Source organism: Dermacentor andersoni, chromosome 5, assembly GCF_023375885.2.
Source record: "Dermacentor andersoni chromosome 5, qqDerAnde1_hic_scaffold, whole genome shotgun sequence".
Taxonomy (NCBI): Eukaryota; Metazoa; Arthropoda; class Arachnida; order Ixodida; family Ixodidae; genus Dermacentor; species Dermacentor andersoni.
Genome location: NC_092818.1, coordinates 101256516 through 101281775, shown reverse-complemented (window position 1 = coordinate 101281775; position 25260 = coordinate 101256516). Strand labels below are relative to the sequence as shown.

Genomic DNA, 25260 nt, shown 5'->3' with positions numbered 1-25260 from the left:
ATTATTATTATTATTATTATTATTATTATTATTATTATTATTATTATTTATTCATACTGTCGATCCCATCAGGGATCATAACAGGAAGGGCATAGATAGTTATCCTGCAATGTAACAAAATAATTAGCACAATATTAGGATTACACATAATAGACACGCAATTAGCAATTATGTCCTCACAAATAGCCACCAGGGATTCCTTCTTATGCGATCTCTTTTTGACAGTACTGCTTTACAGATCAAAAATGCAGTGCTTTTGCACAAATCTTACATGTATCATACTGGTTTATCAGCCGCAGTTATCGCTGCGTTGAGTAACGCCGTCGGCCTTATACAGGGGGCTAGCGTAGACATAGCGTAGTGATTTCAAGTTTACGACACCTGAAGTGCTCAAATACGCAACCGGTGGCTGACGCAAATGTATTATAACGATTGGCGCTTCGACGTTTCGGGGTTGCATTGGTTTGGCCGTACATGAGCATGCACTTTTATGTTTTAGTTCCCACGCCGAGGGATGAGATAGCGAGAATATTTTCCTATTCACAGACGCCGGTTCTCGTCGTCGAGTCAAAACCGGCACAGCGAAAATAGTCCACAACACGTACACACCCCGCGGCTGCTGTTGCTGCTTCACCGGCAGGCAACACAATGGTTCCCCGACGGCCTCGTACGAATTGACGTCACATAAATTTCACCGAGAACGAGCTAAAACGCCTTCAAATCGTTCCGTACCACGCGACAGCAGCACGTTCGTGCAGCGCCGCGCCTAATCGCACAAGCCAGATAAAAGGAAAGGCACGCCGTGCGCCCTTTCCTCCTCGCCCATGGAAAGGTCGAAGACATCAGCCACCACAAAGCTCTCGTGCAATAACACGAGCGCCTCAGAGGGCCAGTTATACGATTTCAAATGGTTTTGTGGTGCCAAGTAAATACAATACCTCGGTTTTGTGGTTAACTGAATTATACGCGTCATACAATCACCATATTTCAAGCTTTGGAAAGAACAATTTATTGATCATTGACGCAGAGAGACGCGAATGACGCAGAAATTTTTGTGACTGTAACATCTGGGCGCCATAATATTCTGGCGGCAGGCTTTCCTTAATTGTTTTCTCAGGACGAATGACCGTTGAGTAGCCGAAGAAAAAGACCGTTAAAGACATCTATAGCTATTTCACACTTAAATCACTCGCAAGAGAAAAAGATTGGCAGTTTCTATCGAAGGGTCGGAGCAGTGACATTGATAGCGAGGTGTAGCGTTGCTTGGTGTAGCATGAACTCCTCTAGCTTGATAGCAAGGCATAGGTTGAACTCCCCGGACGTTGTCCTAACTGTACGCGGGTGCAACATGTTGGCCCGACGCAGCACGCGAGAAAACTGCTACTGTGCAGAAGAAACAGCTCTGCAGCAGCTATCTATGCACCAAGCGTCGCACAACGCTGGCATGATTATACATAGTATGCACGTGACGTCACATCCGCTGCTTCCGCTACCTTCCGCCATCTTGGGGTACCTTATCAACAGGCGCGCGCATAGGCCTATAGGTTCCCCAAGATGGCGCTGCCGTAAACCGGAAGTCGCGGAGTATCATTGAATGACGTACGTGCATACTATGTATAGGAGCGCCGCAGTGGCGTTGGGGACGCCGCACCTTGATGCACGAGCTTACACGAACGGCAAAGCGCCGGTGTTACCCAGCGCCCACTCAAATATTAGATAAAGTTAGCTTGACCTTTACTGTCTGTTTTGCTCAGACCAGTGCCGCAACCGCTCGACTGGAACGCTATAGTGTGCTTATAATTTGCGGCAGAACGCTGGCCGAGCCGACTGAGCGGAGCGAGGACGGCGGACGCGTCCGCTTCGCTTAGTCGCTTTTGCAGCCAGACGCACTCGGAGTCTCTGAAGGGACTGTGTGTGCGTGTTACACACACACACACACACACACACACACACACGCACACGCACACACGCGCGCGCGCGCGCACACACACACACACACACACACACACACACACACACACACACACACACACACACGCACGCACGCACGCACACGCACACGCACACGCACACGCACACACACACGCACGCACGCACACACACACACACACACACGCACGCACACACACACACACACACACACACGCACACACGCGCACGCACACGCACGCACGCACACGCACGCGCACGCACGCACGCGCACACGCACACGCACGCACGCGCACACGCACACGCACGCACGCACACGCACGCGCACGCACGCGCACGCGCACACGCACGCACACGCACGCACGCACACGCACGCACACGCACACGCACCCACGCACACGCAAGCGCACACGCACGCACGCACGCACATAAAGTGAACTCTTGTTAAGAGAAACTCGGTTAAACCGAATTCTCCATATAACGAACATGAGAATGTTCGGTTTTTCATAGACTGAATGCGAAAAAAAAAGCTTGCCTCAGACTTACTCTTCTGTTTAGACGAATGTTCGAAGTGACTGCTACCGCTGCCGATCCTGGAGGTTAGGGTGCCTCGATGAGCCATGCACGGGGGCGCGCGCATCGAGGCATCCTTCTGGAGGCATGAGGCGCACATGAGTCGCAGGCTTCTTGCTCCATAACGTCATCTTATACCACGGAGCTCCTCGCCAGCTTCTCACAAACGTAGACCGCTGCTTTTTATCTCATGTTATTGAAGATCTATTTCACTCTTGTGCCACAGTCGGCTTTAGGAGGTTCAAGATCGTTCTTGTTGCAGTAAATTTATCAGGAATCGCAGCCTGAAGAACGCTATGCGCTACTATATGGTGATGATTTGGGATTTTTATGGCGCAGCAGCCGTGCAGGCTGTAATGCGCCAAGCGCTACTATATGGCAGCTTAGTTCCTCTAGCACGTGAGTTTCAGAATTATCACAGAGATTTGTCAGCAACTGGTCTAATATATTGCTGCCTCGTATTGGGTTTTGACAAGTTGATTTAGGTTATACGTACTCAATATATGTATCAATCTGTAACACTAAGCAATTTTCTCAGGCAGTTACGGCCAGAGTAGCCCAGGTAATTACGGAGTAGTTCAATTTGCTGCCTAGGATTATGATACGCTTTAGATTTGTTTTAAATATTTCATCAAGAGGTTGCTGTATATGATCAATAAAATCAGAAGAGCTTCTAGGGGGGGAGGTACAATGCGCCGAATGCGCATCTCATGCCATTACTTCACATCATCACCCATGCCGGCTCTAGTGGATTGGCAAACAAAACCAAAAAGGGCTGGCAGTCTCTTCTAATGGTCACCATCACACTCCTTCGCCTAACCTCGTTCGTATCTTTACGGAGTACCGTAAACTGGTTAAGCAGGGATAGCACACTGTTTTCAACAAGTGCTGAGGATGTTCCAAGGATGATATCCGCAGAAAACGTGTTTATCACTTCGCTCACCACATCTGCATTTGGGAGTATGCTGCAGAAGTTGACGAGAATAAGATATAAAAGCCTATCATTTTCTTTATTTCAACTGTGCGCTGAATTTGTTTCACCGGTTATGGCACCCTCTCTTTACATAATATGTGAAGGTCTTGCAAGGCAGCTGCAGTTCGTTGTATCGAAGTGTAAAACTTTCGTTGTTCCCTCGGTTGCTTTCTGCGAAGTCTCCTAGTTTGCTAAGTTCTAATCCATTTGTATTGGCGTTAAGCTATCGAACCGGGGACCTCGAACGCGAAGTCGCAGGATCAATTTCCGGTCGCCGCAGGCGCATTTCCATGGGGGGCGAAATGCAAAAACGCTCGTGTACTTGGAGTTGGGCACACGTTAGAGAACCCCACGTGGTCTAAATTAATCCGGAGCCCCCCAGTGGTGGAGTGCCTCCCAACCCTACCGTGGTTCTGCCACGTAAAGCCCCAGAATTTTTTTTTTTAAATGCGTTGAATCACTGGCCCCTTCGAATCGCCTAAACATGGTAGTTCAATTTCCTGCACTAGAATGTACTACCTGTTAGAGCAAGGACACACCACAGCTTCTTTTTTAAATCTTTGCGCCCCTAACAAGCCAAGACCCATCCAATCACACGCACACATTCTCCCTCGTCGTCGTCGTCGTCGTCGTCGTAGTCACAGCAATCCTGACAAGAGCGCGCAGAATGAAACAAAATGTAAAGTAAATTTGCAAACAGCGTGCCGTAGGAGGCCAACCTATAGCAGCGACAATCCGCTCTCTTCTCTCCAAGCAAACAAACTCGGGAATTCGCGACACTCGTAACAGGAGCCCGAAGGGTGCGCTGAAGGGAAAACGATGACCGCCTCAGTGAGCGAGCTCGGTTGTGTCGAAACAAGGGTGGATCGGCCTTGGCGCGACAACAGAGATCAAATATGCATGCGCGCTCCTGTCCCAACACGTGTTCGCACTCTCTCGCCACCTACATCTTCGGGCATGGGAAACGAGGGAACGCGAAATACCTGGTGTATTTTTTAAAAACATAATCAATGGAGGTGCGGGACAACGTTTGTGCACGTTTTGTTTGTCCTCTGCGACTTTGTGCTTTAACGCGCGCTTCGACTTGCTTGTTAGCCAGCATAAGCATAGCGTGATATTCAAGAAGCTGATTGAATGCGATTATTATTCTAGAAAGCCAAGCAATCCATTTTGTCTCTCGTAACAAGAGGTTCTTGGCCGTTTCTCTGAAAGTTATGTGCGAGCCAACGCGTGAACTGGGACAAATGATATATTTTACGCATATGATGCTAAGCAAGGGTAATTTTCTTTTACTGAAAACATTGTCTTGCTCTCTGTATATTTATTTGTCTGGAGATTAAGCAATCGTTGTATGATATATGCAAGATACTAGTGTTCTACTGCTGTTATGAGTATTTATGTGGATCATGAGATGCACTTTTTTTCGTAACTCTGCAAGATAACTCCCCGCAAGTAACACGGTATTTTCACATTTAATAAGCAGCACGTGTACTAGTTAAGTACAGTCGAGAACAAAGGTCCAGTTGCCATGACATCAACAAAAACATTGTATTTCTACTAACGGAGATGTGCAACATTTCAAAACATGAGCGAGAGACGAACGCAGGCTGTACCAGGTGATTCCCGAGTGCATATCTAAGCCACGAAGAAAAATTCGATCGAGACACTTAAGACTGCTTACGCGCGGAAATGCGAAAGCATTATGGTCCCTTTGGTGAAATATTCCTTTTATACACTCATGACATGGCACCACCTCCTCCTCATTGGCTGCGCCGTCACGTGCCCAATGACGTACGCACTAGGCGCTCCATTTGTCAGCCAGAACCGTGGTGCCGCCGTAGCGTCAGGGAAGCGTGCTGCTCTCGTACCCCAAAGGCCAGGGCTCGAATCCCACTCGGACAGAAATGTGCAAAATGTTCTTTTCAAAGACATTAATTTACTTTGTTTACAGGAAGCTCTTTGGGAAATTTGACGTAAATCCGAGCATTTCTTGGCGTGTTTTACTGTTCGCGCCGTCGGCCATTTTTGGCACCACCGCTCGGTCACGCTGCCGACGTAGGATTTCCGTGTAATGGGGCTTATAATGCCTTCACATTAAAACATTTCCCAGTATCTGCTGTACCCAGACTTCTGCTCGTGACTACATATATATATATATATATATATATATATATATATATATATATATATATATATATATATATATATATATATATATATATTGCGGGTGCTAAGGACAAGCTACATTCATCGGAGCCTTTAAAACTGTTCTTCAACAAAGCTGCGTCAGGACGAGTATCAATTTTATCGAATTTTATTAATATATAATGAGCCGTCACTAGGCGTTGTCTGTAAGTTAGGATTTTCCTGCCACAACCATGATTTCGACTTTCTACAACGAAATGGTATGACTAGTAAATTGCCTATCAACGGCGCAGTACTTGAGTAACAACTGAGGGAGAAGTTATCGAAACTATGACGTTTCAAACACCGTAACTCAGCAATGAAAAAGAAAACGATATCACGATTCTGTGAACTGCACTTATTAATGCATCTAAACAGGACAAAACTGATGGTGTAAACCACTTTGAATTGCACCAATAATTTGTGACTAGCACTTTTGCAAATCACTTGTGAACTCAACAACAAATTCAACAAAGCTGTAAATTTATATATCAAGTTGGCCCACTTTAGACGCTCTAACGGAGGCAGCTTACAGACCCGTGATCTCTCTTTCTGTTGTGGTGCTACAAATTTGTAAACTTCGGGCTTCCAATTTCTTTAATATTGTCAATTTTTGTAAATACTAGTATAAAATTATGAGTCTTAAACCAAATTATGCCTGTTACACTAACCGAAATATCACATTCTCTCGCAAATGCGACAGATCTAATTAAAGTCATTCGTGGGGTTATCTAGTTAAAAAAAAAAAAAAAACATTCCTGCGTTTTACATGCATTTGAATAGGCGGCATTGGAGTTGGCCCCGAGGTAAAGCTGCCCCCGATTTCCTAATTAAAGTTCATGTGTAAGTGCAACGATGATTCGCGTCTCCTTCTACTCGTGCTCTGTGGGCTTGCACTGCAGTGAGTATTGTACGCCTATACCAACTTGCCCAATTTTCTTGTTTTGCTGAAGCCAGCAAACACGCACGAACGGATGGCAGCTGGCGACGCCGCGCCGAAGTTTGCGGACCAGGTCGCCGCCACGTCACGTAAGGACTCGACAGCCTATGCTCCAGCCTAATCGTTCATGGATAAACGACAATGACATTGCATTCTGAAGGAACTGAATGCTGCAACCGAGCAAATTTCAAAAAACTTCTGCGCTTAGGAAGGTCAGAATACTAGATCTTCGAAATCCCTGATGACACGCTGACCTGCAGGCTCTGAGATGTGGTTTCGGGGCGAAAAAAAAAGAAACGATAGTTATATATTTATAATTGATCAACTATAGCTATCAAATTTCTCCACAAAGCGAATGAAAATGAAGAAGTTGAAGAATGCATTACCAGTCTAAGGTGACTTTCGGTTGGCCTTTATTTCTCTTTAAGAGCGCCTGTAGGCAGGTACTCAGCATGTAGAGGGTAAGCATATTAAAAAATTCACCGTCAGTTACGATGCTCTCTAATGCGAAATTTGAGCGCAGCTCATACGTGAAAATAATATACATGTAAACATTTTGTATTATGATTATATAGGTACATGGTATATATTAGGAAGAGAATGCTGTGAGTAGCATGGCTCGTACGGCACAATCTGGCTCGTGTGGCCCGTTGCAAACCGAGTGAAGTGTGTCGTGACTGCCTCACAAAACGGGAGATCGCGAGAGGCAGCGCGTGGGTGACGCGTGGGCGCTTTCGCAGCAGCCGCCGCAAACAGACCTCTGCTCATGCAGTGCTCTCTTTTCATATGTCTGACGTGCGCTACTCTGACGCCATCTCGTAACCATCGTCGCGGCAGAGCTCGTCTTGCGCGGCACTACACTTCTCACGCTTTCGCCATACTCTTCTCCTCCGCTTTCCGCCTCGCGGTTCCGCTACACCCTCCTCCCCTGCTTTCCTCCTCGCAATCTCTTCGCTAACGACGGGTCCTTTTTTTTTTTTTTTTTGACCCGCTGCGCTCAGCATTCGCTCTTTCATCATTCGCCGTGCTCGTTCGCTCGCTTACGAGGGACGCTGAAGGAAGCCGAGGCACGCCGACGCTCAACGCGGTACCGGGCGCCTAAGGGCTGCGCGCTAAATCTTGTAAAGCGAAAACTTTACTAACCGCGTCGAGCCGAGTTTCGCCGTCACCAGCAATTTGACCTTCATTTAACCGCAGCGGTGCGGTAGCCTTGGCAACGCATCGCGGGACTCTCCGCGCCGAGCTCTGCCGCCGGCTTGGCGCATGCACTCTCCGCAGCTGGGTCGCAACCTGACCTCGTGACTAGCCGTGTGCCTGGCTAAGAGGAGCGCCGCGCTGGCTTAGTCAGTGCGAGCTTGGCCATGGATGAGAGCGAGGCCGGGTCATCTTCTCTGAGCTTTGCGCCGGAGCGGGAGGCTTTGAGCCGTCGTCGCCAAGCGGCCTCTCACCACCCCGCAGATATCGCCCTGCGAGCTGCTTCACTGGAGAGGGTCCGGAATGCCACAGGCGTCGCACCGTTGAGATAAATGTAGCGACCGCGTTCGCGCCCTGTCTGTTTGTGCTTTGACATTGCGCATTTTCGCGGCGTCTCTTTGCATGCCTAGCACTTGCGCTTTCCCTGTGGCAAAAACAGGCGTCGCACCGTCGAACCATTTGTGTCTACACAAGCCTAATCACAGTCATGTCTAGCCACCGGCCTAGGCACAGCCGTCATGCCTGGCTCAACGATTATTGTATTCCTTAAGTATAATAATTACAGCTAAATCAAAGGTTAACCAAGTGAAACCAAGACTTAACCAGGCTAAACCAAGTTTTCGCTTTGCATATCCAGGATTAGCTGAGCTATACCGCAGCCAATCTTTTGCATTGGGGTGCTACCGTACGGAAATTCGCTAGTCCGTACTTTAAGCGAGATTCCATTGGCTTGCACCTACTCTGTTATTCCGGGTGAAAGTATTTATCTGCAGCAAGGTGACATTGCTTGCGGTAATATGGCATAAACAACACATCCCATTGAGACAAAAATTGATGCAGAAATCATCGAAGATGATTCCCAAACTAAGCAAATAGGTTATGCGAACTTAAGAAATTAATTATTATACACACATGCGCGTCCATTTGATTTGTGGGGCTCGCATAACCTGTTTAGCTGAATCGATGTTTTACCAGTGCAGGAGACATGGATTACAGTATGTACACACGCGCGCGCACACGCACGCACGCACGCACACACACACACACACTCACACACACACCTCTTTCGCGCCGACATGGGTCACTGTAGCTGCCGGAATGGGTAGGCACCGCTGTTCAATGAATCTCTTTGACGCAAACTTGGGCAACTAGCTATGTGCAACTGGGAAGTGCCGCTTTAAAGTGGCGAAAAATCCCTTAAATATATTCGATGCTGGGCGCAGTTGAACCCCGGTTACAAGGGCTCCCAAGGACAGCAGCCCGACGCTTTAGCAGGCTGCGCCCCAAATGCACTGGGTATGTGCCGCGCTTCACTGAACCTCTCGCCAACTTGGGTCGCAGAGTATGTGCCACTTGGTGTGCGGCAAGCTAGGGAAGCTTAGCGTTCGCAGGGATCATCAGAGCACCACGCTTCTGGTCTCGGAGGCCACGCGCGTACTTCTCGGCGGTGCCACTAGATGGCGCAGCGTTTCCAGAAAGGAGAGCGAGAGAGGAGCCCGTTTGCCGCATGACGCGTTTGTCAGCGTTCGCACGGACCACCGCACCATGCATTTCGGAGGTCTCACACAGGCTTCGCGGCGGCGGCGGTGTTAGATAGCGCCGAGTGTTCTTAGGAAAACGCCAAAGAGGAGCCCCGCTGCAGTACACGCTTCATGCATAACTCGTTTCGACGGTGGCAATACGTTGTGTCGTAATACTGATTCGATGCTACACGCATTACCACCGACAGTGGTCCTCAGGTGGCTTCTGCCGAATTTTCTCCTGCGTGTCTGGGAAATGTTTCCAAAAGGAGACCAGACAAATGCATGCGTCGTTACACGCGCCGGCGTCTCGTCGCCACTCGCCATCTGGTCGTGTCGCAATCGATGATGTGGTATAGGGATGCCATTCCGCCGTCTCTCGTCGTAACATCTGGAGGAGGACAAAAAAAAAAAAGAAAAGAAAGAAGAGTTCGCGCACCGAGGAGGCAGTGGACACCACAGCAAAATGCAGATGACGTGCTCCGGCAGGCCACTAAGTACCTTCAGAAAGAGCGAAAGGCATAAGAAGACGAAAGGCGCGGGAAAGAAAATGACTGGTACGGAAGGCACAGAAGGAGCGGTGCAAGAAAGAAGAGCACGGGCGAAAGAGGGAGGGACACGCAAAATAGAAAAGCAGCATACGACGCGCTCAGGTGTGTCACCGGCCTCTGGAGAGCAGAAAAAAGCTCGAGGAGGGTGGTAAAAAAGGTGTATGTGTGTAAGAGGGAGAGGGGCGCTATGGCGAAACGCAGAAGGGTTTGGCACGGCCATCGGCAGTGCCGTAAAGGGACCCCGCGCCATGCTCAGATATCGATCTCGAGGAACCACGGAGAACAGCTTGCGTCCTGCCGATGCAGGTAGCCTACAGTGAGGCGTACTACAGTGTTTCGTGTTCACGCGGGAACAAGGTCCGGCTTAAATACTTTGCCGAGTCACAAAAAGCGGGGGTGAGAAATAGGCAGAAAACGAGTATTCAGTAAATGATAGGTAGAAATGACAATAATTAAGCCAGAAACGTCAAACGAATGTTCAGCTCTCGGTTAAACTTTCCCCAGACATAATCTCTATTGAAGCTTAACCTCGGGGCCAACTGCGATTTCCGTTTTCAAAGGCAAGTAAAAAGTAGGAATGCTTTTGAGGCAACCGCTGGACCAAGTGGAATGAAATTCATGGTATTTTATAGAGGAAGTTACGTTTTAGGAGCTCCGTGAAGCGAAAGTTTGATTTAGAACGTCAAATTTCGTAAGAAAAATTGACGATGATTGATAAATTTAACCAAGAATTGAAGCATTACGTTTACAAATCCGGAACTAACCAAAAACATATATGGTAGTTATACAAACAACTTCTATTACATAATATCAAGCGGACAGATATGATCCATAAGTTTACAGCTGAAGTGAAAGTGTTACAATACTTATAGCGGTTTTGCAATTGTACTACTAAAAAATGTCTGGTATAGTCGACCATGGTAAAATGCATCAATTTCGTCCCTATTAGACAGGTGCAGTTTACAGAATTGAAATCTCTTTCTTTTTTTTTGCTTAGAGAGAGTTTTAAATTCGATCACTGCGCTTCATGAAATTTTACAACTTCTAGAAATTAAAGAAATGTAAGACGTGAATAAAAAATCCACTTTCCACATATTACTAGCTCTTAACTTCTACGTTTAAGTTAACAGACCGTGTCAAATTGGTGTCGTGGTTGCCGTGAAAAACGATTCCTCCGTTCCGATGTATTTAGATAGAAGCTCCGGAGCTTAAGAGTCTTCTTCATCTTGAATATGAATTGAGTGTCATGCATGATTCCCCTAGCGCACTGGAAAACGTCTATAATTTATTCGCCATGAAATGACCATCCGACTATTCATTCTCATTGTATCATTGTAAGTGAAAGCAGAGAGAGAGAGAGAGAGAGAGAGAAACGGATAAACGAATGGCAGGGAGGTTAACCACGACCGAGCCCGGTTTGCTACCTTACACTGGGTAAGGAGGGAAATGGGAGGAAAAGACTCCCAGTGCACATTTTCACCTCACTAGCCAGGATGTCTAGTGAGGTGACGCAGTACTTGGGACCACTGGGTAAGCGAAAAAGGACGTCTAAGCCCCCAACGCGCCACTAAAAGACAGCGAAGAATTTGTTTTCTGGTACTTGAGCAATGCGACAGCTTTCTCTGATACAGCAGTGAACGCTAATCTATTTACGCTATCGTCACGCACGTTGGAGTAGTTGCTCAAGAGGTCCCATGCAGGGCGCTTGTTGAGTGTGCCGCCGGAGTGATGCAAGTACCTCATATTTAGGGTTACTGTACAAGCTCCCTCTAGTGAGCCAGAGTTACGCCGATGTTTTCCGCGCGCTGCCCGCGTCGCTTCCACCGCTATTCGCCGAGCGCAGTCACGGTGTCAGAATGGGTTCTACTGCGTTGCGGAGAAGCCAACACTTGGCATGCGCTGCCAACACTCCGCCGCAGGAACCGACCGACATCGGCACTGTTACTATTCTTTTTGCTCGTTCCGCGATGCTGCTGGCCGAAAAATATGTGTTCGCAGGTTCTTCCTCGGTTAAATTGCGGAATCAATGTCATGCGATGCAGTGACAACTGTCGCAATATGGTGGTATAGTGGGGTGAAAAAAAAAAGTTATTTTTCTCTTCTTTTATCTAGCACAGCGCTGGAGAAGTTACACAATTCAATGTGGCCACCAGAACTTTGCTCTGACAATATACGTACAAAGCATGCTGGTTTAGTGATCGCGTCTGTCTACCATATATGAGACCGAAAACCCGCCTAAATTTGTCTGTGACGTGTAAAACGCGACAAGGTAGCTTTAGTGAAATCGTTAGGTTCAAAATATTTATGCCGGGCTGAGGGAGGTTCAATGTAAACGATATGGGTGCATGCAGTTCTTCTTGTCATTCATGTGTATCATATTCCGTTTTAATACTTTACACACAAGGAATGTCGGACGCCAAAGCGCTGTTTCTTGAATACGCGCATTCTCTTCTTTCAGCTGTCGTGAGCCGCGATCGCATGAGTGCCTAATGAGAATAATAGCTAATCTATGAAAGTTTAGCATTATATTGGACGCTCAGCATTCAAATCGGAAAGGCTCACAAGCGCCGCCGCCATGCACCGGTGTATGTGTTCGACACACGCTACATTATCGGTAATCATTAGGTTACAAGAGATTAGATTATAAGACATGCAAGCGCGAAATCCGGGCTCTTCATGATGAGGTGCAAGATTGCCTTGTAGTGGGAACATAATAGAGAATAAAAAGAAATGCAAAATAAAGCGCAGCTGACATTAGACAGTTTCTTATAGCGAATAGCAGCAAACGCAAAGAGTTAGCGTTAGCGTTGTGTTCTCCGTTCTGCGAATGCGCTGTACGTAAACGCTGCTGGAGCTCTTACGTACATGGAAATGGGCGTTGTTTTTGAATACATTCTCAATTAGCGGCGCAGTAGGCTTAGCGAGAGAGTTTCCTCGGGTTTGTTGTGTAGCCGCGTCGAGATGGCGCCAAAGCCTGTATTTCGCTCGTTCACTCGGTTCGAAAAATACGGCCACAAGTAAAGCCGATACGTGTCCCCTTTTCCGCATCAAAACAAAGGGGAGTGTGATCGGTGTGGTGGACACGATGCGTGTGCGTTTTACGAACGAACACGACATGAACCTCCTGAACGCGGCGTTGGCCTTGAATCCATTCGGACAGACGTCGAGATGTTTGCGTTAGAGTTAGTATTTTGCTCCCTTCTGCTATTGGAAAAGACTCGTTTGTGCTGCGCAGTGCATCCTTCCTTAGCGTTCGCGTTGCGTCAGACGCTAACTCTAACGCAAGCTTTTTACGCTTTACTAAAGCTGTCTATTGCCACGAGAGTGCGGCTCCTCCGCGTACGGGGAGTAGCTTGCCCGCATAACTTTGGCGCCCAAGGTGGTGGACGCTTGCGCAAGTCTGGTTCCATAAGGAGAGTCGTTTACTGTAACTCTACTTATTTTGTGCAAGACTTGCCACTGTATGCAAGCGGACACTTACAAACAACCAAAGCGTACTTATGCGTTTGGAGTTGAGCGACAAGCGTTGAACTAAACCAGTAAACAAATTATGAACTTTGCATAGCAGCACCTAGCAGGCGCGTTATAACGAAACACTGGTAAGCCTGAGAAACCCGAAGTAAAAACGCGTCGATTGCGCAGGCACTGAGATTCATGTAAGCGTAAATAATGGGGCACATTTGTACGCTCCCTGCTTCAATTGTACAGCGCTCTATTCCTAGGATATCTAAGCTACATCCTTCCAATGTTGTCCAGTATGTGCAAGTCAAATGTTCGCTCTTTGGAGAGCTTACAGGGCCAAGCATTGCGCACGTGTTTAGGACCCTTTCGCCCTGCGCGTCAACGCATGCAACAATCGTGCTCGCCAAATATCATCCCAACCAAACATACGTTGCTGTAGATTGTTTTAGGACGCATATCCGTTATCTGTCCCGCGTCCCCGATCATTACTTGGCGTTCTTGCCCTCGCAGTGACCTCGTGTTACGTTTTCTGAAGTTATCATCACCCATCCAGATTGTCTTCCATAATGATACACACTAGCAGCCAGGCCATCGCTCCCCTTGTGGTGTCTCCAAGAGCATCAGGTGCGTCTATATATTCCGGTTGTAAAGAAGGCCAATCACTCAAAAAACAGCTCTGAAACAGATGACGCCGCTATTAATGAATGAGACATACGGGGACCGAATACACATCTGTACCGATGGTTCAGTCCCACCTGTCATCTCTTCAGGTGCCGGCTACGAAAACTGCTATTAACTTCAAACGGTCGCGCATGACATCAACGGCGGCGGAGCTTACTGCAGTGCGTGCTGATGTCAAATACCTCCTGCAAGGGGCACCACAGAAATGGGTAATCTTTTGCCGCTCTAAGGCAGCAGTTCAGAGTCTGGATTTTGCCTTGTATTACAGGACTCACGAACAGCTTACATATCAGGTAAGAGGAGGCCACCGTCAAGCTATCGCTAAAGGGCACAAAATTATATTTTAGTTGCTACCTGAGCACTGGTAATGACCTCGCCGACGAAAGCGTTGTTGCAGTACCTCATGTCGACAGGCCTTGGCTACCGTGTGTAGACTCGGTGCGAACCTTCAAATGTGCGCCGAAACTGTGCCCTCTCTATCTCCTCCTTTTCTCTCTCTCTCTCTTCATCCCTATGTCCCTTACCGCAGTGCAGAGTAGCAAACCGGACGTGCGTCCGGTTAACCTCCCTGCCTTTCCTCTGTTCTATTTCCCTCTCTCCCTCTGACAAGCCGAGTGACTGCGGAGAACAAGGAAAGGGCCGTGTTTCTAACGATGTAGATGTGTATTTCTAACATCTGACTTCCGATTCATTTCTTGTTATCTATCGTCATGTGGTAGCACATGACTCGCACGCCCCTGCCGCACCGCATCAGTCACTGCCATCTGTGCTCCACGCCTGGCATTCGGCGTAATAACGTGCCCCGCAACTTCGCTGCAATGCATTGGTTCTCTGGCTCCTCATTTTGGTAGCACTGTCTAAGCCGTAAGCGCGTGGAACGAACCCTGCAACTGTCAATGGAGCCAATTTTATGGACGCCGGCTAAACATGCTATCTTGAAAAAACCTTTGGGGTTGTCCTGGTTAGTCTGCAGCATTTTTGCACATAATTAATGAGCATTTCATGCAATCATATATATATATATATATATATATATATATATATATATATATATATATATATATATATATATATATATATATATATATATATATATATATATATATATATATATATAGCAATTACCTCTGCACAAGTGCTCGTTGTCATTGGCCGACAGCCTTCGCTAATAATATGTCCAGCATCACGACTGGCTGGAATTTGCTCATCGAGCACTTTTGGGTTCTCGTAAATATGGGCCCTCAAGTAGAGAGAGCTTTTCCGCACATTTCATAACAGGCGGTCTTCAGCAAACGAAAAATTTCGCCGCATACTGCCGGTGCCAGCAATACCGTACAGCCAACGCCGGATACCTGGGAAAGCGACGTGCAGACAGAAAGAAATTCTATCAGGAACCACGTTGGCCCGGCTCCATTACGCTATCGATTGAACCCGAACGCCAACCAACACAAAAATACAGGTGCGCTGCTCGCGGAAGACGAAGTAAGGCATCACAACGAGTCTCCCACGTGCGGCCCACAGTTTCTATGGATGCGATCGTAATGCGATCTGCATCCTGTCTGTGCAGCGTACACCGGAATGAATCCGGGCGAATGCAGCGTTCGTTGATGCGCGAAGCTCTTGCGAGCGATGTGCCGCCAGGAACGAGGAGAGGGGGGGGGGGGGCGTATTATAGACGGGCGCAGGTAAGCCAACAAGGATAAACAAGCGCGCGTATACTGCGAGACTCCGCATACGCACGCTCCCCGTCGGTAAGCATGCTTGATTGCGAGATCTCAAAGGGACCCGTTATTGAAAACCCATTTCCTACACTCTTTTCTTTCTCCGAAGAGAAGCAGCGTATACCATCTGGAGTCTCTTCTCGCTTCCGGAGTAGGTAGACTGTTGCTACTCGGAAATGTAGCTTTCTTTTGTTTTTTTGCTTTAGCTGGGAGCAGATTGAATTTTATGCATAAAATGTGGGCCAAGGTTCACCCGTTCCTTCTTTATTCTTTTTCGGGGTACCGAAAGGGCGGCGGGTAATAAAGTCGATACTCCTAGAGCTGCTGTGAAATCATGTGCATAACTTCTAGTCGACGCGCGCCGTCTAGTCAGTAACTTCAAGCTTCCTGTTTTTGTATGTGTCCCTGCGACGGATCCTCGCGGTTTTCGTCACCAGATGCGGTGCGCAGAATCATTTACGACTTGCGAAGCTTGGCTAAAAGATGCGGACATTATTTATAAATTTTGTTTTGGCGTGTGAATACTGCCGTTTCATTATAACGCATATTGGCGAACAATGCTTATAAGTTTATAATTGTACGAACAGCTATTTTTCTGAAAAACTTGTGAGCGCGAAAAATATCTGTCTGATACGTGCGCTTTCAATTGTTTTTGTTTGTCTCTTCGGAGGAAGTTTGACTACAGGAGCTTCTGTTTAAGTGGATGGGAACGATGACATTGTTTTCTTTGGCATCCACCTCATCGATTTTGATGAGGTTTCTTGCAAGTAGAATGAAAAAAATAAAGGCCGGAACTTGTCTACGATGATTGTCCAAGTAAGCGATGGCGTTGTTTTGCGTTGAAAATAAAGATTGTTCATTGAATGGACCCTGAGCACAAAGTTCGGGCGTGGCCTCTGAGATCCGTGGCACGCTGGTGCGAGCGTGCACCGCTAATTAATCCCTCCCTTCCCCGTGGATGTCCGTGGCCCAGTCAACTGTAATATGTCGGGCTGCTGTGCTCGAGGAACCCATGCCATGTGGGTTCGATTCCGCCCAGCATTCGAGAAATATTTTCACAACTTTCTGTTTCATTTAAGAGCGCTACCTACTGCTGGGACCAGAGCATCATGCACCGATGCGAGTCGGTGCTGGCTGTCGCATCTATCCTTCGGAATTCGAATGCGATTGTTGAGGACTCGGCGAATTCATATCTGTGATATATGGAGAGACGTACAGATAGAATCTACAGTTAACTACTCATGTTTTCTACTAAGGATACACAATTGTAAAATTCTAAGCACAGTCATGACGCTGTGTCGGTGTGTAAAAGAAAGATCGAGGCTGCCCATACAAGGTCTCCACTTGTTCAGTCAGAGTTTATACAATCGCTAAGCAGCCGAGGATGTCTTACCTCGGATCCACGATGTCAAAGTTGCATGCACGGAGTAGGCCAAGCATGGAAACGAGTTTTATTCAATGTACTACAACATGCACCGCGCTTGCCATATACGGGGTCCCAGCTAATGTTAACGAAGCTTTAAAAAAATAAATCACTAAAGACTGGTGAAAAATATGGTTGTGATAGCTCTACGCTGTTAGGCCATTTGCGCTCTTCAGCCACAAACATGGTTTTTGTGCACTAGTTACTTGGCTAATTATAAAAAAATCCTTAAACACAATAAATAAACAATATTTTGATCAACGTTAGCTGGTGCACACTATATTGACACGCACCACATATTGACTCGCATACAATGCTCATATTTTTTCGGTGACCGTTTTTCTCCTGCTGACCACTGCTAGTTGCTCGGCATAACACGCGCCTTCATGCATGGGAAGTTTCTCTCATGTTGTCGCCGATTATCTGGCGAAAGCACCTTCTCTGTTTATATTGCATGCACGAGACGAATAGTGGTGTACAGTCGACCAGAAATGTTTATGAACAACGATATCTTAAAAAAAAACACGTTGAATATCCGAGTTTCCTGTAACAGTAGCCAGTAAGTCCATGCGTCACAACGTTGTTCGCAAATAATATAGTAGACGCTGGAAATGAGAATACGAGGCTGCGTTGTGAGGCTGCGGAGATATCGAGCTTTTCCTCAGCTCACGTGCTGCGTAAAATCTCGCGGTCCACTTTACGCTCCGGAACGTTAGCGACCACCAGCGATTACGCTTGAATCTGCGATGCATCATGTGTAAATAGGCTACGAACTGTACCTGTAGATAAGACTTGGACGAGCGAGGGTTGTGCTCGCCGCTGTCATTGTGCTCTGAGTGTTACTCGCTTTGCTGGGCACAATTAAAGGGAAGCTGAAACGGTTTTCAATTTCCATGAATTGCTGGGATTGGGAAGAACAGACCTAATAATTTACGGTTCCGAAATTTTTTTTCGTTTTGTTAATATAAGGGCCGGAAATCGCTTTCTAAATCACCCGCGCGGACACGCCCCCATCGCTTCCCGGAGCGCCGGGTGAGGACGTTGGCAGAGGAGAGAACCGGCGAGAGTGACGTCATGGGCGGAGACCGAGCCAACCGAGCTGCGGACCGGCGTGCTGACATGCCTCTTTCCGTCCTGCGCTTTACTAAACGACGCTACGAGAGATCTGCCACCGCTCACGTTTGTTTTCTTTTGCGATTTTCGTGAACTGTGCTTCCTTTTTGTGCTGCGTGAGTGCCTACAGCCAAGGGAGCCCAACATGCCCTCGTTCTGTGCAGCATTCGGCTGCGCGAACACAGGCGGGCGAGACGATGTGGTGTTTCACAAATTCCCGAAGGAAAAGAAGCCTGCAGCGCAGTGGGTACGTGCGGTGAGGAGAGATAAGTTCGTGCCGACGAAATCAATTGTGCTGTGCTCGGACCATTTCCGCGACAGTGACTATCATCGGAGCTTGACAACGATGCGGGGCAATCGGTATTACAGTTAAATCGGCGCGACTGAAGCCCGGCGTTGTTCCGTCTATATTCTCCTACAAGAGAAACACCTCGCCACCTTCAAAAGCGGCCTTCGCTAAGAGGAGAAAGCGTGAGGTAAGTGTTTTAATGTGCACACGGGCAATTTTTTACCAGATGATCACGTTAGTGTCGAACAAATGGTCTATACGACGAAGCGAGGTGGAGGCACAGCCGGGAATATGCACCTACATGCAAAGTGTTTGCCGTTTTCATCCTGTTTTGCCTCTCCGCTTTGTCACGGAACACTGCACTATAGCTGTTTGTTCGGCGCTGTTCTGATACGGTGAAATAACTGGCCGGGGGTACGCTTGCGCATTCAGTGATGTTTGTTATTCGTCCTACCTCGCGGTGCCCGCAGATTTAGCTGTTCAGCATTCGTGTTCAAATCTCACGACATGAGGCGTTACGGTAATGTTTTCATGCTCGCGTTAGAGTAGTTGAACTCGGCGTGTAAAAACTTCGTTCCGTAGATTTCGCACTCACAGCTTGCTACCAGCAGCGAAATGCCGCAAAAGCGAGCGTCGGCACAGCCGCGCCCGTGGCAAGGCGAACGAGCTCAAATAATGAAGTAACGTTGTGAGGTATTGAAGTTATCAGCGTCCGACGTGGTCTAGCCCAATACAGGCATCGCTGCTTGGCAAAAAAAATTTTTTTGGCCTTGTTCCTAGGAAACTAGCTATGCATCACGCATGGGAAAATTATTATTTGAAAGTAATTATATTACATTACTCATTACTGTCTTATTACGCTCATTGATTTGAATTACATTACCAATCACCGCCTTAAAAAAGTAATGGTATTACTTTACGATTGCTTCCAAAAAGTTTTCATGCATACAAGAAGCAAAAAGTATGTATAAAGGGACGCCAACCTTTCTTTAAGGTAACATACACTTTCATGCCCTCCCCCCATGTTTCTCAACGACACCTCACCACATTACCAACGTTCTGACGCCGTACACAGCTTACTGGTGCATATTTAGCGCAATTACTAAATTACTTTAGCCATGAAATTACAGACAAAATATTTCACATTACTATCACTCAACTAATCCATCACATAAATTACTGAAAAAGTATTTCAATTATTGTAAGTAATCCAACTGCTGTCATGTATACTGATATGCTGAAATTCATGACATCCATGCCTTGCACTCTTTCAGATACTAGCAGAGCTCCTTGAGAACCGAGCCCCTGATGAACCTGTTCCACTACCATCACCAATCGAAGATTTTGAAGCAGCCAGCGTGACACAGGCATATAATGAAGAGTTTGAAGCTAAGATTTCCAGCGCGCGAGAAGGTGCACACATCGCTCTCGCTGTTGGCACACTCAACATCGTCGTTGCCGCCGTTGCCGCCATCGTTTTCCGTATCGGCTGTGGGTTCAAACATGTACGGGGAAAATACAAGCTGTCGGAGACAGCGAGAACGTTCCATCTTACAACTCAGCTATGAAGCCAGAACAGCAGAACCGCGTGCTACCAGAGAGAAAGGAATGGTGCTACCACAGGTGCTACGCTCTGAAACGGAGACATGCGGCGGCGCCGACCGGCGACTACCGCCAACGACGTCACAGCGGCCCCGACCAATCACGGGCAACAGCGGCGTTCGCGCGATGCCCTGAGGCGCTGGTGCGCGTTTTCTTGAAAAAACAGCCGCTTGCGTTTGTTTCCGCCCTTTTTGAACCAGATATTCGTGTTCAGGGAACTCAAAACTGTAGAATGCCGCAGAGAACTCATTTTTTTCGAAAAGTGTTTCAGCTTCCCTTTAAGTTCGCCCCGTAAAGAGTTAGGGTCATGGCTCACAGTTCGGCACTCACTGCTTCCTCCCCGTCACTACACGTTGACAATATACGCCACTTATCTCTACTATGAATGGGAACGGAAATCAAGTGGCTCGATATTTGTTATTCGTGACCACATAAAGCCAACAGGCAGTGAAGCCAATGGCTTCATTTCATGTTGGCTTCATATGGTCGTGATCTCTACTATGTTTTGGTAAATTCCACTTCGCCCCTCACCGAGCTGAGCGCAGGTAACGCCAGCGGCAGTCTGATCTGTGTGCAATGTTTTTTTCTTACATAGAGAGTTTTTTTTTTGTTGCAATTAGCAGTGTTTCCAGCGTGCGCCACTCATGTTACCAACGCTTTGGGGCGCCTTCCCAAAATACTATCAGAAGAAGAAAATAAGAAACGCCGTAATCCCCTGCACGCGAAGTACCACTGTACGGTTACAAAACGCTGACTTCCGGAACGAGGCGGCTTACTTCCGGTGGCTTCACTCGATGGCCGTCGATGCGCTATCCAGGACTATCCAGGACGTGTCCCGAAAGACCTCATTTCGACGCTCAGCTGCTTTGAATGCTTTGAAAACCCCACGTAAGCTACACGGCGAACATACAGCTTGCGCAGGCAAAGTGAGGCGTGGCCACTGTGGCTGCCCGTCGAAAGCAGTAGGTTCAGCATCGGATGAAGAAGGGCAAAACAAGCTCTTCTACATTTTCTACAGACTGGTATGCCAACATCGCACGTAACTGAACGTGGAACGTGCGATAATCGAAATATATAAGCTCGTTTTCCGCGCTGCGTCAGAAACTACGTTTATGATTAAGTCACGGACAGCAATGGAGTGAGATTTCATGAATGACAATAAGCGTTCGTGATCTGAAAGATGCGTTGGCACGTTATCTACAATACTAGCGACATAGAAAGAGGGTGACTATGTGGTTTTGATGTTGGTAGTCCAAAATCGAGAACCTTGAAGTTTGCTTGCCTTGTTTTGCCGCACCTTAAAGGACATCAACGCACCAGGATGCGTTGTCAAGTTAATGGAACCAATATATGCTAGTCGGCCGTTTCATCATACAAACAGAATAACCTAGCTCACTTTGACAATGGTTCCCCTTTCAGCGGCGTGTCAGATTACTGAGATAGCTTACCCTCAGAGAGCTTACTTAAGAGAGCTTACTGAGCTTACCTCAGTAAGCTCTTCGTTCTGGCCCTTTCTCAAACCTGAGACCCAAATGCTGTTTTTGCCCCACATGGGTGCTCTCCTGGCCTATGAGCTGAATGCCCGTTTTGCAATTGTTAAGTACAAATAATATGAATCGAGTAAAAATGAAAGTAGCGTGCGGTGTCGGTATGTGGAAAAACTTTTGTTCCTTAGAATAATGTCTTGTTGGGCGACTTGGTGCATATTAGTAAGCACTTCTATGACTGCGCAAACAAACGACCACAGGGAGACTGATGGTTTCTTCATGGTCGTTTGTTTGCGCAGTTATACAACTGTCTGCTAAAACTTTTGTTCGCATCGTAACCGCTACGTCTCAGTCTTACCTGAAAATTCGATGAACTGAGCACGAACGCAAGAATAAATAACATGAGATTGCACATAGGCTTGTGTGTATATACTATTACGCAACAGCAGTTAGAACAATTAGATACAGCTTCATTTTGGTGAAGCGCAACCCGAATTCACGATGCAACAAGAACACTTGCTATGCAGCTTCGTCTTCGGTGTATTTTTACCATATTGTGCACAGACGCGCAGGATACCAGTGCTTTCACAGTCTCACTTGCTTCATAGACAGCAGTCGAGTTTCCTGGGTGTCATTTACTTCATCCCTGCGTGCGAAAGAACAAATGTTCTCACCTGCCTGCTGTTTCCTCAGTCAGTGAAGTGCACTCTGGCAATTCGAAGAAGGACGAAGCGGGGTCAGCCTTAGCGTCGCACCAGCGTAGTGTCACGCATGAACTTCGTCGAACCTGCAAAAAAGTGGGAATGAACATTTGGCTTAGCTTATTTCGTGCAAGCTCCATTCAAGATTGTTGAATTGCTAATTTCGACTGCTAACAACATGCGATATACTTGAAAACTGCCGCCTAACGAACGCAAGAAAGGGAAAAGAGGTTTTAATGAGGAGAGCGATGAGGTTGAGCGGAGGAGCGCGTCTTCGGCCTGCTACACCACACTGCGGTAAAAGAGAAAACATAGAAAGTCACAGGAGAATGTGGAGTGATGGCGGACAAAATATTACCTGATGAGCGCGTGCTGTCTGATTAGTCCGAGCCGATCAGTGTTACCATTAATGCATACATTATGCATACATTATGCATGCATACTGTATGCATACATTATATATACGTACAGCACTATATGTACACAAAAAAAAAACTACACATAAATGCGTACATATACAAACGGTCTACATGCATCATGGCTTCAAAACGCATGACCCTCAAAGCTGACATCCCATCACCACGTCATAGCCGCTTCTACAAACCACGGCTTCTCCTACAATATCAGAAACATATTTTTCTATATTGGTAGCGTATTCTCGGTATCTTAGGAGGCTCCTACAACAGTTACATTGAGCACAGAATAATTCAAATTCTGAGATGTTACGCGCCAAAAAACAACACATAGCACACAAAAGAGGACAAGAGAAGACAACGGAACAGAGCGCTCTGTCCCGTTGTCCTTTCTTGTGTGATGTGTGTTGTTTCTTGGCGCCTTGAAAATAGGTGTAATGAATGTTTTACATAACGCGTCCCAAAAATTTAAAAACCATGCAATCTCTTACTTTTGAAAACAATGGGGACAGAGCCAAGGCAACCTTTAAGCGCAAGCACACTTTAGGCTATTCAAGTGAATAAACGCAGATCTTTGGATATGTGGCGCCAATAACGTGATTACTAAATTCAGATTGTACTTCAGTGTACTAACTTGAAGTGGTCATTAAAGTGATGGACGTATAATACGAGTGTCTGTTTTCTCATTCCGTTCACATGTGTATGCCTGAAGCGACGCGACCGCGAGGTTGCGTCAGCTGGCGCGTCCCTTTTCAGCATGGCGTCCTCAGGCCGACACTCACTGCCACAAGTCACTCCGGTGCGAAAGCAGATTCGAAGCTTGCAGAAAATGCCGTGCCTCTTTTTCCAAAATAGAAATGAACAGAACGAAAGAAAACGAAGGAAGGAAGGAGAAAAGAAGCCATGCAGATGAAGCGACGAAGAATCGCGGTGAGCGAACAACGTGGCGTATGCCTTTGAAGCAAGTACTCGCCGCCTATTTCAGCGGCCTTAAGTCAAGTGAACGAGAGTCGAGGGCTCGCGACAGGAGCGACTGCACCTCAGGCATTGCGAGTAGCTTGGAAGGGAGGTACGGTGCCTCCGCACTTGCGCGCCGGTATTTCAGTGCACCCACCCCAGTCATCCAAGCTTCGCCCCGCCTTGTTCGACACAGCGAAGTTAAGCAGCCTAGTTGCTTGCTGCTTGGTGCACTTGCTGGAAAACGTTCAATCGGAGGGGCGCACTGCAGCCGGCTTAACCTTTATTTCTTTACAAACTAAAGCCAGTACAGGAAGACGCCTGCACGAGAGGTGCACGGCTTGTCTCAGTGATTGAAAAGTTTTGAACGCGTCCGCTCAGCGTAAGAAGGATTGCGCTAGCCGCCAATTTTGGAGGCTTTAGCAAAGCTAAACCTCCCTAAGACGTAGACCATATTGTTTCGACGGTGAATCGTAAGCGCACATATATGAACCCTGGTGGTTGCTTTGCTAGTTATTACAGCAAGTCCTGAAGCTATGGAAAATCATCAGCGTCTCTTTTTAGTCGACAAAGATATATGTTTAGCTTTGACAGTGCGTTTCCGGGTGTCGGCTTCTGTCGACCGTGTTATTTCCTGTAATAAGCGCTTCTGGTTGGATAGCTTCAGAACGGCGAGGGATTATACCAGGGTACCTGGGAGAGTTGATATCGTAGTAGCTTGGTGGGCTCACAGAAGCAGATTAACCTGACCGGCACTCGAAGTACGAACCATATTGCGGAAGGATTTGCCCTCTTTTAGCGCATGTCTGTAATATAGGTAATGAGCACGGTAAGATTATGGCAGCGCGAAACCTGTGCGGGCGCAAATCCGAGGTCACTTGTGCACAGAGTTGCAATGAATCTCGCCAAGGCTACGAGTATGCGAACCAGATTATTAAGAGCTATATACGTTTTTTCTTGTGATGTTCGTCAGGACATTGTGCTATGGCCACACTCAGCGTAACCTGTATTTGAATAATGCAACGAATGGCGGCCAGCCTGCTTGACAAACGGACAGAAATTTCTTGCGGCTACGAAAGTCTTAGTGGACGATAGCCAAAATTAATGAATAGGCTTGGGCTTTACGCAGGGAGGATAAACAGATGGCAAGGTGGTATGTTTGTATTTTCGAGCTCTGTTTTCTAGCTTCAATCCCGAATATATTAGCTCAATGTGCCGTAGGGGCTAACTAGTCAACTAAACCAAGCAGCGTGAAGGGAACACTTGAAAGTATCGAACTTTCAACAAAAAAACGCCATATTAATTTATTTTAAACGTTTGGTACGTGGCTAAAAAAGAAGAGAGTTTTGAACGTGGTAGGCCGAGTTTTCCTCTTACGACCTGGACGACCAATGCAGTCTCGTCGCCCGGGCCAAGTAGGTAGCCCAAGCGAGAGGGTTCTTGGAATAAGCAATCCTCCCATCTAGGGTGAACCAGGTCCTGACTCGGATTACCGTTTCAGAAAATAAAAGTTTAGTTCTCTCTCTCTCTCTCTCTTTTGATTTTTA

The 25260-nt window shown here is 47.1% G+C and overlaps 1 protein-coding gene and 1 long non-coding RNA gene across 3 annotated transcripts in view; one reads left to right on the top strand and one right to left on the bottom strand.

Moving 5' to 3' along the window:
- Window positions 1-25260, bottom strand: part of LOC126530974 (uncharacterized) — a 177884-nt gene that overhangs the window by 54272 nt on the left and 98352 nt on the right. For both annotated transcript variants that reach the window (XM_050178317.3, XM_055070891.2), the window contains exon 3: window positions 22317-22429. The gene's annotated coding sequence lies outside the window, so the exon portion shown is untranslated. The remainder of the gene's footprint in view (window positions 1-22316; window positions 22430-25260) is intronic.
- The window catches only part of LOC140218500 (uncharacterized), a 119833-nt gene that overhangs the window by 74827 nt on the left and 19746 nt on the right, over window positions 1-25260 (top strand). The window lies entirely within an intron of this gene.